Raw genomic sequence first — 11,364 nt, 5'->3', positions numbered from 1 at the left:
CTCAGACGGTAAAGAGCCTGGCAGGCTGTACAGTCCATGTGGTCACAAAGAGTCAGACATGACTGAGCGACTAACACACAGACAAAATGGAATCTTACAATGTCTTTTAATCTTTTCAATATTTCTCCCTTTAGAGTTGCCTTGCAAAAAGCATCCCATAATTGTGGTAGCAAGGTCATTATTCTGGGTTTTGAATTTTGACCACTTCTTATTCTGTGCAGTTTGACAAATTTCAGAGAGTCTGGTACTTTCTTTTACTACTTAGGGGACCCTACTATATAGGTAAAAATGATACTGTTTTTCCCTACTAAATGTTGTTTATTTCTAAGTTGTGTCTGACTCTTCTGTGACCCCATGGACTCTAGCCCAGCAGACTCCTCTGTCCATGGGATTTCCCAGGAAAGAATACTGGAGTGGGTTGCCAGTCTCCAGCATATTTTCCTGACCCAGGAATTGAACCACATCTCCTTTGCAGGTGGATTCTTTACTATTGAGTCACTAAGGTAGCCCTACTAAATACGTGTGTGTGTAAATAAATATGTATGTATTCTTTAAGCTTCTCTGGTGGCTCAGATGGTAAAGAATCCTCCTGTAGTGAAAGAGGTGTGGGTTCAATAGGTTGGTAAGATACCCTGGAGAAGGAGGAATCTGTTTCAGTATTCTTGCCTGGAGAATTCCACAGACAGAGGAGCCTGGCAGACTACAGTCAATGGGGTCACAAAGAGTCGGACATGACTGAGTGACATTCTCTGTTCTCTCTATTCTATTCTTCAGCTCCATGATTTCTCCTTAGTATTTTTAAGTTTTTTGTATCTTTGTGAAATTCTCACTTTGTTTATGTATTATTCTCTAATTACAGTAAGCGTGATACTTTTTTGAATTCTGTGTCAGGTAATTTACATATCCATTCCATTAAAGTCAGTTTGCAGTACTTTATCTTAATCTCTTCTGGAAAATATTTCAACTAGTTTTCATCTTCACCGAGTCTCTGCTTTGGTGTCTACATGTTACACCAAACACTCCCCTGTCCTAATAATTCATGGGCTAGCCTTGTGCTGGAGAAAGCACTAATAAGCCTGGCCAGTGTGGACCACTCAACCTTTGTGTTAGTTCAGCCTTCTCTCTTTGTTCTTAGTGGGCTTCCAGGGATTCCAAGTGCTTGGTCCCCTCAGTGGTCGAAACAAGCAAGACCGAAGCCAAGTCCACATGCAGCCTCCAGATATGCTGTGTCCCGAGATGTGTGGTGCACTTCCTTCCTCTCCAGGGAAAGCTGTAAGAGAGGGGTTTTCAGTACTTTGTTCTCTGCTGATCTGGTGAGGGGGAGCTATAGTGACTTCCAGTCCTGAGTGGTTCTCTCTCACCCAGGATAGCTACTAATTCTGTATCCTGGGTCCCCTATGCTTTCTGACACAGGCAGTCTTGAAGCCAGTCTCCTGGCAGCCCGAATAGAAGTTGGGGCATTGGCCACATAGTGCATACCTTTCCTTCCCCAGGGAGAAGCTAGAGCTGGGGAGTTGGTCCCAACCTGAAGGTTCTTTGGAAGAATAAGTACTATGAAAAGAGGATTTCCTGAATTTCCCTAACAGGTTCTGTATAACTGGTTTCACACATTACTGGGAGCTGGACCTTTCTAGTGGCTCTCTGGATTTCTTACAAAGGAAATCTGTACTTGAAATGTTTCTGAATCAGTGTGTTCATGGAGGGTAGGTGGTTCTAGGGTTTCCTTTTCTGTCATCTTGCTGAATAGGTAATAAGAATTTATTTTCAGCTTCTCCTTGGGGGATGTATATCTCTGTGAAAGTGAAAGGTCACTCAGTTGTGTCTGACTTTTTTCAACCTCATGGACTATACAGTCCATGGAATTCTCCAGGGCAGAATACTAGAATGGGTAGCTGTTCCCTTCTCCAGGGGATCTTTCCAACCCAGGGATCGAACCCAGGTCTCCCCCACTGCAGGCTAATTCTTTACCAGCTGAACCACCAGGGAAGCCCAAAATATATTTTGTCTGTACCACGTGGCATATGGGATCTTAGTTTCTGACCAGGGATTGAACTTGGCCCCCTGCGTTGGAAGCTCAGAGCCTTAACCACTGAACTGCCAGGGAGGACAATAATCCCTATTGTGAAGGGAAAACTTGAGGAAATATTTGAATCCCTAAGCGATGAAAAACACATAATGGTTGTATTTGTAAATAAAATCCCCTCAGGTCTTTATTACACCCAGAATGTTTTCCTGAGGAAGTGTCTGAGCAAGCTTCTACCCTGGGATAACTGAGTGTATGACATCATTACACTCATGTTAAATCTTCTGTGGCTTACCAAGTAGCAAAGATGATAATAAAAACTCAATTTGCTCAAAAATTATGAGCTGTAGTTCTGAAAAACTTATGGGGCATATCAGAAATTAAGTGTAGGCTACATCTTCTTAGAAACAAAGGAAACAAAGCCTCAGAGCCTGAAGTTGCTCTTCCAAGACACGGGGTAAGAAATCAGGTTAAGGAAATAGCAAGGTTGATGGCCTAAGAAAGATGAGTTTCTGAATTCCACTTATATTAATACCCTCCTTTTGTGATGAGTGTTCAGGGAGCTAAGATAGATGACTTTCTTTTTCATTTTTGTAGTCCTGGGGTTCAGCAAAACTGGCAGAAGAATATGTTAAAGGAAGGGTGCCGGTAAAGTTTAAAGACATTATATCGCTCAGAGAATGCATTATCTCAATCAGTTCCATCAAAGGACATCTCACTCTTCTATATTTATGGTTTTTACCTTGTGACATGGAGCAGTAACTTAATCCCTCATAGATTCTGGTCCGTTAGTTATGGTTTAAAAAATCCTCTTGATTCCCCCGCCACCAAGTCTAATATGTGTTGGAGGTCAGTACCAGGTTGGTGGGGTTGCTGCCTCCAATTTTACTGTGAAGAGAAGGGTCATGTGGAGGAATAATTGATGAAAGAGAGAAGGGTGACTGTGTCCTGGCCCAAACTTCTCCACAATCCTGTGGTTTTTACAGCAGTCATGTTTGCATAAAGACGCAAAGTGCTTCATGCTGTAGGCTATGTCTTGATACTTTTTGCTCATATAGCTTATAAAGACTAACAAGGGAATGCCCATATCACTCAGTTTCATGATAATGATAAAATAGACAATGGTCCACATTGGCCAGGTCTCAGATCTTGCCAGTGCATGTAGCATTCTTTTGAGAACAGATGTGGGAATGTTGAATTTTTCTCTGTGTAATTCTTTCTCCTCTGTCCACAGATTCTCTTAGAGAAGAATGGCTTCTGGAAATGGTTCATTTGTGACTGAATTCCTTCTATTGGGATTAACAGACCAACCAGATCTCCAACTCCCCTTGTTCTTCTTCTTCCTAGTAACATAAAACAGTCACTGTGTTGGGAAACTTGGGCATGGCAACTTTAATTGGGATGAATTCACATCTGCACTTTTTCCTCTTTAACTTGTGCTTCACAGATCTCTGTTATTCTTCTGTGTTTACACCAAAAATGCTGGTTACCTTCATATCAAAGAATAACATTATTTCTTCCATGGGGTTCATGACCCAACTTGACTTTTTGTGTTTTTTTTGCTCATTCTGAAATCTAAGTGCTGACATCAATGGCCTATGACTGCTATGTGGGCATCTGTAACCTACTTTTGTATAATGCTACCATATACCCTAAAGTGTGTTCCAGCCTTGTGCTTGGTTCCCTCATGGCATTTTCCTGTTCCATGGCTCATGCTGGAAATACATTGACACTGACTTTCTGTGATGCAAAATCATCAGCCATTTTTTACTGTGACATGCTCCCTCTTCTCAGCTCTCCTGCACAATTACCATATCAGTAATCTGGTACTTTTCATTGTGGTGGGGATCAATATCATTGTGCCCAGTCTCACCATCTTTATCTCTTATAGTCTCATCTTCTCCAGCATCCTCCATATTAAGTCCACGGAAGGAAGCTCCAAAGCCCTCAGCACCTGCAGTTCCCACATAATTGCTGTTTCCCTGTTCTTTGGATCAAGTGCATTTGTGTATCTCAAACCATCTTCTGCCAGGGCCATAGATAAGGGAAGAATCTCTTCTGTCTTTTATGCCAACACCGTTCCCTTGCTATACTCCTTAATTTATAGCTTGAGGAACAAAGACATTATACTTGCTCTGAAAAAAACCCTGAGTATGAGATAGTTTTGATCAAAGAGTATCTGTGCAGTTGGTTATACAACAAGGAGATTCTGTGCTGCAATTATATATTATTCATGGCAGCCTTTTAATCCTATTTTTTCCTTAACCTGATAAAGGAAATTTGAATCTTTTTTTATAAGTAATTTCTAGTCTTTCTGAAGTAGGTCTTTTTTTTTTTTTTTTATGTTTACCAAAACATCTTTCTACCCTTTTTTTTTTCCCATTTACCGATAGCATTAATTAAATCATAATATTATCTCCATCTTTTTATATTATTGTCACCTTTGAACTCTTTTTTCCCTTTGGAACAATATACTGCTGCTGCTGCTGGTTGCTTCAGTCGTGTCTAACTCTGTGTGACCCCATAGATGGCAGCCCACCAGGCTCCCCCATCCCTGAGATTCTCCAGGCAAGAACATTGGATTGGGTTGCCATTTCCTTCTCCAATGCAGGAAAGTGAAAAGTGAAAGTGAAGCCCCTCAGGCGTGTCCGACTCTTACGGACCCCATGGACTGCAGCCTACCAGGCATCTCCGTGCATGGGATTTCTCAGGCAAGAGTACTGGAATGGGTGCCATTGCCTTCTCCTGGAACATTATGCATGGTCTTCAAATAATGGCTTTCTTTAACAATAGAGTGACATTGTATCATCGAGGGTGTTTTTATCTGCCACTTGCTATTAAAAGCATGAATTAAATATTTCTACTCTTTTTCATGCTATTTTCAAGAATGCCTGAGTTCAAAAGTTCTATGATGACTATCAAGGATAATTCAATTTACGTATATAAATGTTATGCGTTAAGCTTCTTCCTGCAAAGAGTTTTTTTTAACATTTGCACAGTCAAGGGTAGACATAACAGTTCATCAAACTATATTTATTGTATGCATGCAAAAGTTAAGGTTAGAGTGGTTAGATTTACTTAAGTCACCTAACTTTACAAAGAAAACCTGATTTCAAGTTTGCTACTTTGTAATCTATTTTGCTGTTACTTTCTTCTATTACTTTTATTTCAGTAATGGTGGAATATGAGAAAACACTGCTAATTTCAAAGGTGACTCTGCCTTGTCCCTAGATGATAAATGAATTCCCCTCAGTGTGGCTATCACGTTTTTTAGTTATTTTATAGAAAAACAGCTTAATTGTTCTTTTTTGTTGGGACAGAGGAAAACCTTGGGGTTAATATATTGGGGAGCAGATTGGCTCAACAAGGAAGTTACTTTTTCTGGAAAAAAAAAAATAATTGAATTTAGAAAGTTTGCAACTATCTGTAATTCAAGAACAGTACATGTGGGAAAAGGTGTCTAAATCATGCAATATGTCAGGACTGAGAGAGACACATGGTCAGAAAATAAGAGGTCCCCCTTGGGAGTGATCATGATACAGTTTCAATCTGAATTTATATCCCATTGAGTATTGTAAATACATTCTGGTGTCCATAAGGCCTTGATAAAATTGTAATGCACAATGTCCATACATTGTAGTGTTTGGAAATGAAGATGAAAAAGTTATAGCCATGTTTGGGGAAGAAGTTAGAGAGAGGACAGCTCTTCAGGAGATAAAATTGTTGTTCAATAGCTTAAGTCACATCCAACTCTGTGAGCTGATGGACTCTAGCCTGGCAGGCACCTCTATCCGTGGGATTTTCCAGGCAGGAATACTGGAGTGGGTAGCCACTTCCTTCTCCAGGGGATCTTCCCAACCTGGGGATTGAACCTTTGTCTCCTGCATTGACAGGCAGATTCTTTACCACTGAGCCACCTGGGAAGCTCCAGAAGATAAAATAGCTAGGGATAACTGGAACTCAATTTAAGAAGAAGGAATTTAGAACGAAGAATGGTAGATAATGGAAGCCCTTACCTATAGCTTTCTCCATTCTGGAATGCTCTAGATATATTGTGGAGGTCACATAATTTATTTGGATGATAAAAGCATAATTTACTCTAATTAAAAGAAAAAATAAACTAAACCCACGGGACTGGAGGATTTGGAAATGACTAAATAGCACCTTCTTTTTGGTTTCCATATGCTATTTCCATTTGGATTTTTAGGTATGAAAACCTTGAACTGCAGTTGGTGTAGCAATGAGAAATTAAAGAAATTAAAAAAAAATATTGGATGAATGAACCAAGTTGTGACCATGACTTCTGGAAAGGATCCTGAATTATTATCATTTTAGGGGAAAAAAGTTAAAAAAAGCAACTCTAAAAACCCTCAACTCAATGTATCAAGTGAGAATTTAAATATTTTCTAAGATACCTTTGATGATATTCACCATTTGCCACATTTCTGGTCTCCACTCACTATTCAGTTATTTTAAAATTCAGCATAACTGGCTTGTTTGTCTGTTAGTTTTTTGGATGTTGTGATTGTTAAATACGTTAGTTTAAAAACACCACTCATTCCCCTCCCTTAACCCAATATTAACACAATTTATTTTAACTTTACAAGTTCTAAATAAGTGAAATTGTTGATTTTGGCTGCAGCTTTCTGCTTTTTTCCCTTTCTTTTACTTACTCTTTATTTTGAAAAACTTGTTTTTTTTTGCGAAAAGAAAAGTATATATAAACAGGTATAAATAATATCCAAGTGGTATTTGGAAATCTGTGGACATCACAGAGATGTGTCCACTAGATTATATGTTCTATCATAATTTGAGGTGGCCACAAGAGTAGCTGAAGCCCAGTTACTAATCTTTCATGAACATCAAAATGCAAATGAAATGTGCTTCATTTACAGAAAAAATAAAGTTTCGTTGAAAGTAATTTGTCTTTGACTAATTGGGAAAAATTAATAAAATAGTTTAAATAGTATTTGTTTTAATAAAGAGTGGTGACATTTCTAAAGAGGTAACTTAGCTGAGAGTTGAGCAATTTGAACACGTTTTAGTTAGAAATAAGTACAGTGTCTGTCTATTTGTACTTCTTTCAAAAGAAGGAAATCAAGTCAGGGTATTTTGCTTGCACAGCATAGTTATTCTTAGTTCTTTTTGCTTCTTTGATATAAGTGACTGGAGCCAAAAAGTAACAAGGGGAATTGTTGAAATTATCACAACTGACAGTCTATCAGGTAAACCACAGAATGTGACTGTACTTATGTACTAAACAGAGCTGAAAGCTCTGGTTTTCTAGTTTTAACAAAAATGGTCCTCTGAATCACAGACAGGAAAGTTCCTAACTTACATCCTGAAAAATGGTAGAGATTAACTACCATTAGTTAAAATGTTAAAGCATAAATAGAGTCACAGATGTAGAGAACAAACTTATGGGTACTAAGAAGGGAAGAGGCTTCCCTGGTCGCTCAGACAGGTAAGGAATCATCCTTCATGGGGTCCCAGAGAGTCCCTTGGACAGAAAGATCAAGTCACTCAATCCTAAAGGAAATTAACCCTGACTACTCATTGGAAGGACTGATGCTGAAACTGAAACTCCAATACTTTTGGCCACCTGGTGCAAAGAATTGGGTCTTTGGAAAAGACCCTGATACTGGGAAAGATTGAGGGCAGGAGGAGAAGGGGATGAAAGAGGATGAGATGGTTGGATGGCATCATCAACTCAATGGACATGAGTTTGAGCAAACTCTGGGAGATAGTGAAGGACAGGGAAGACTGGCAAGCTGTATGTAGTCCATGCAGTGGCAAACTGTCAGACAAGACTGAGCAACTGAACAACAAAAACAACAAAAATTGAAGAAGAAGAAGAGGAGGTGGGATGAATTAGGACATTGGGACTGACATATAAACACTACTATGTATAATATAGATAACTAATTAGAACCTCCTTATAGCACAAGGACCTCTACTGAATTCTCTGTAATGAGCTAACTAGGAAGGAAATTAAAAAAAAAATAGATTGGTTATACCATTACATATAACTGATTCACTTTTCTGTGCAGCAAGAAACTAACACAGCATTGTAAAGAACAATTATACTGAAATAAAAATTAACTAAAAAATGAAACCTATTAGGCACCATCTATGTGCTAGACCAGTGATATCCAATTTAAATATATTTCAAGTCCTTTTACATGTGATTTCAAATTTTCTGCTAGCCAAATTAAAAAGGTAAAAGAGAAAGATGTGACATTAATTACAATAATGTTTCATGTAACTCAATATACCCAAAATATTATCACTTCATTGCACAACCAATATAAAATTAAGACAGTTTTACCTTTTATTGTACTAAGCCTTCAAAGTGCTCTCAGAATAGCCAAGATCAATGTGACACTAAATTTTTAAATTAAAAACACTTGATCTCTATTTAGATTTCATTAAATTTACAATTGAAGAAATAGATTCCCATACATAAGCTGTTCCAAACATGTATCTGGGCTATCTCTAGTTGTGGCAAGTGGGGGTTGCTCTCAAGTTTTGGTTCACAAACTCAGTAGTTGCCACACTTGGACTCTAGAGCATGGGCTTCAGTTGTGTGGCCCAAGAGCTCAGTAGTTGTGATGAATGGACTTAGTTGTACCAGGACATGTGGAATCTTCCTGTATCAGGAATTGTCCTCTTGTTCTTTGCATTAGAAGGTGGATTCTTTACTACTGGACCATCAGGGAAGTCCAATGGCCATACATTTTCTGTCATTTAAAAAATAAAATATCTTATTTAGTAACTTTTTTATACTTCTGCAGTTTTATTGAGAAAAAATTGATGTATACATTTAGTGAAAGTGAAAGCTACTCAGTCATGTTTGACTCATTGCAACCCCAGGGACTATACAGTCCATGGAATTCTCCAGGCCAAAATGCTGGAGTGGGTAGCCTTTCCCTTCACCAGGGGATGTTCCCAATCCAGGGATCGAACTCAGGTCTCCAGCATTGCAGGTGGATTCTTTACCAGCTGAGCTATCACGGAAGCTCAGTTTTAGGGAATGTGGTTCAAGATGGTGACATAGGAAGATCCTGAGCTCACCTCCCTCCATGAATGCAGTGATTCTACAGCTATATATGCTTTCATATATAGCTTTCATATGTATCTTTTTCAATAGCTCTGAAAAAGATCTGAAAACTTGCTGAGCACTTTCTTCACCTTGTAAGGTGAGAAAAAGGCCACACTGAGGTAGATAGAACAGGCTGAGATACAGTCTCACTATAAACTCTACTCCAGTGCAGAAACCAAAATGGTGAGGGTACTCACAAACCTGAGTTTTTTTGCTCTGTTCAAGTTCTGATATAGAAGAAAATTGTTATTTCAGAACTGTTTAACTTATAAGAAAGCTTTCAGCTGAAGACCCAGTGTTCCTTTACTCCTTTAATAAGAGTTATTTTCTAGACTGTGTAGAGAATTGATGGATTAGAAAATCTCAGAAGGAACATTTTTCCTTTAAGTGAGTCATTGATAAGCCAGTTTATTAGGATTCCCTGGTAACCCAGCTGGTAAAGAATCCAAATGCAATGCAGGGGAACCTGATTCCATTCCTGGGTCAGGAAGATCCCCAGGAGAAAGGATAAACTACCCACTCCAGTATTCTTGAGCTTCTCTGGTTTCTCAGACTGTAAAGAATCTATCTGCAATGAATGATGGGTTCGATCCCTGGGTTGGGAAAGTCCCTGGAGGAGGGCATGGCAACCCACTCAAGTATTCCTACCTGGAGAATCCCCATGGACAGAGGAGCCTGGCAGGTTACAGTCCATAGGGTCACAAAGAGTTGGACAAGACTGAGCGAGTAAGCACAATGCCAGCACTGATTTGCTAGGGCTCATTTCTGAATCATATTCTCCAGAAATGCAGTTGCTCACTGCCCTTACACCCAGCTTCATGCATGAACAGGGTGAAAGACTCTCTTAACAATTTTCTGAATCTTACATATTCGGTACGTAAATTGTTTTAGCATCAGTTGTTTTCGTAGGAAAAAAGACTAGGGCTTCCTCTTCATTTCTGTAATCTAAATAAACAACATGGGAGATTTGGCTCTTCTTTGGTGACTGGACAATCCCTAAGTGAAGCGAAAACTTGAGTAAACTATGGAATCTCTAACGGACTAAGGACAGATTAAGGTACAGGATGCAAATGCAATCCCCCCAGGTCCCTATTATACATAGAGTATTTCCCTGGGGAAGAGATTGAACAAGCTTCTGCTGCATTTATAAGTGAGTGCATTATAGCATTACACTCACATTAAATCTATGGCTTACCAAGGGACAAAAATAATAATAAAGAAGAATGTTTATTTTTCTCTGCTGCTTGAGTGGACTGAAAGTCATAAAGAGAAATTATGATCTATATTTCTAAAAGATTTTGAAGTCAAATCAGAAAATATATGTGGGCTGCATTCTCTTAGAATCAAAGGAACCAAAGCTTCAGAACCTGAAATTGCCCTACTAAGACCAGAGGGTAAAACCAATGATAAGAAAGCCCTGGGGTTTTCTGGAGAAAGGAAGGTAAGTTTCTGAATTCCATTTATTCACGCCCTTCTTGTTTGAATTGGAAGTCCAAGGATCTAAGATATTGCAATTTATTTCCAATTTAGCACCCTGAGACTCACATAAAACTTAGAAAAATATCTATTCAAGGCATGGATCAGTGACTGCTCAGAGACATGGGGCCTAAAATGATGCATTAGATCAGTCAGTAAGTTCCCTCTCCATGGACGGAAGTCTCACTCATCTACAGTTACAGCTTTTACTCTGTAATGCGGGGTGAAGAGTTAACCTCTCATAGACTCTGGCCATTTAGTTTTAGTTAAGAAGCAAATTTCTTTGTTCTCACCTCATCAGTCTAATATGCTTTAAAGGCCAGCACCTAATTGCTAGAGTCTCTGCCTATAGCCTTACTGGTGAGGGGAGACTTCAAGTAAAAGGAGAAATGTTGAGATGTGGGAAGAATGAATCGATCCTGCTCCAAACCTCTCCTTTATCCACTGTCTGTTTCTTTCCCAAAGCAGTCAAGTCTGCACATGGCAGTGGTTTCCTTCCTTCTGTAGGCTAAGTTTTGATATTCTTTTCTACTTAGTTTATAAAGACCCCAAAAAGTGAAATTCCCTGTCACTCAGAATCAGGATAATGGCAACACAGTTCCATGAGAGAGTAGGTAAGACAATTCCATGAGTCCAAGCTGGGTTATTCTCAGATATCCCAGCCCAAATACTACACTTGTGAGAGGAGATACTGTGTGAAAATTGAGTCATTGTTCTCTATGTAACCTTTTTCTTCTGTGCTCACAGATCACCTTAGAGAAGA

General features: G+C 39.0%; 1 pseudogene; it reads left to right on the top strand.

The window, feature by feature from the left end:
- Nucleotides 1–3,273: 3,273 nt before the first annotated feature.
- LOC128069222 (olfactory receptor 145-like) lies at nucleotides 3,274–4,185 on the top strand (annotated as a pseudogene).
- The last annotated feature ends 7,179 nt before the right edge of the window (nucleotides 4,186–11,364 follow it).

This window comes from Budorcas taxicolor, chromosome 25, assembly GCF_023091745.1.
Source record: "Budorcas taxicolor isolate Tak-1 chromosome 25, Takin1.1, whole genome shotgun sequence".
Classification (NCBI taxonomy): Eukaryota; Metazoa; Chordata; class Mammalia; order Artiodactyla; family Bovidae; genus Budorcas; species Budorcas taxicolor.
Note: the sequence above shows the minus strand (reverse complement) of the source record. Positions and strands in the feature narration are given on the sequence as shown.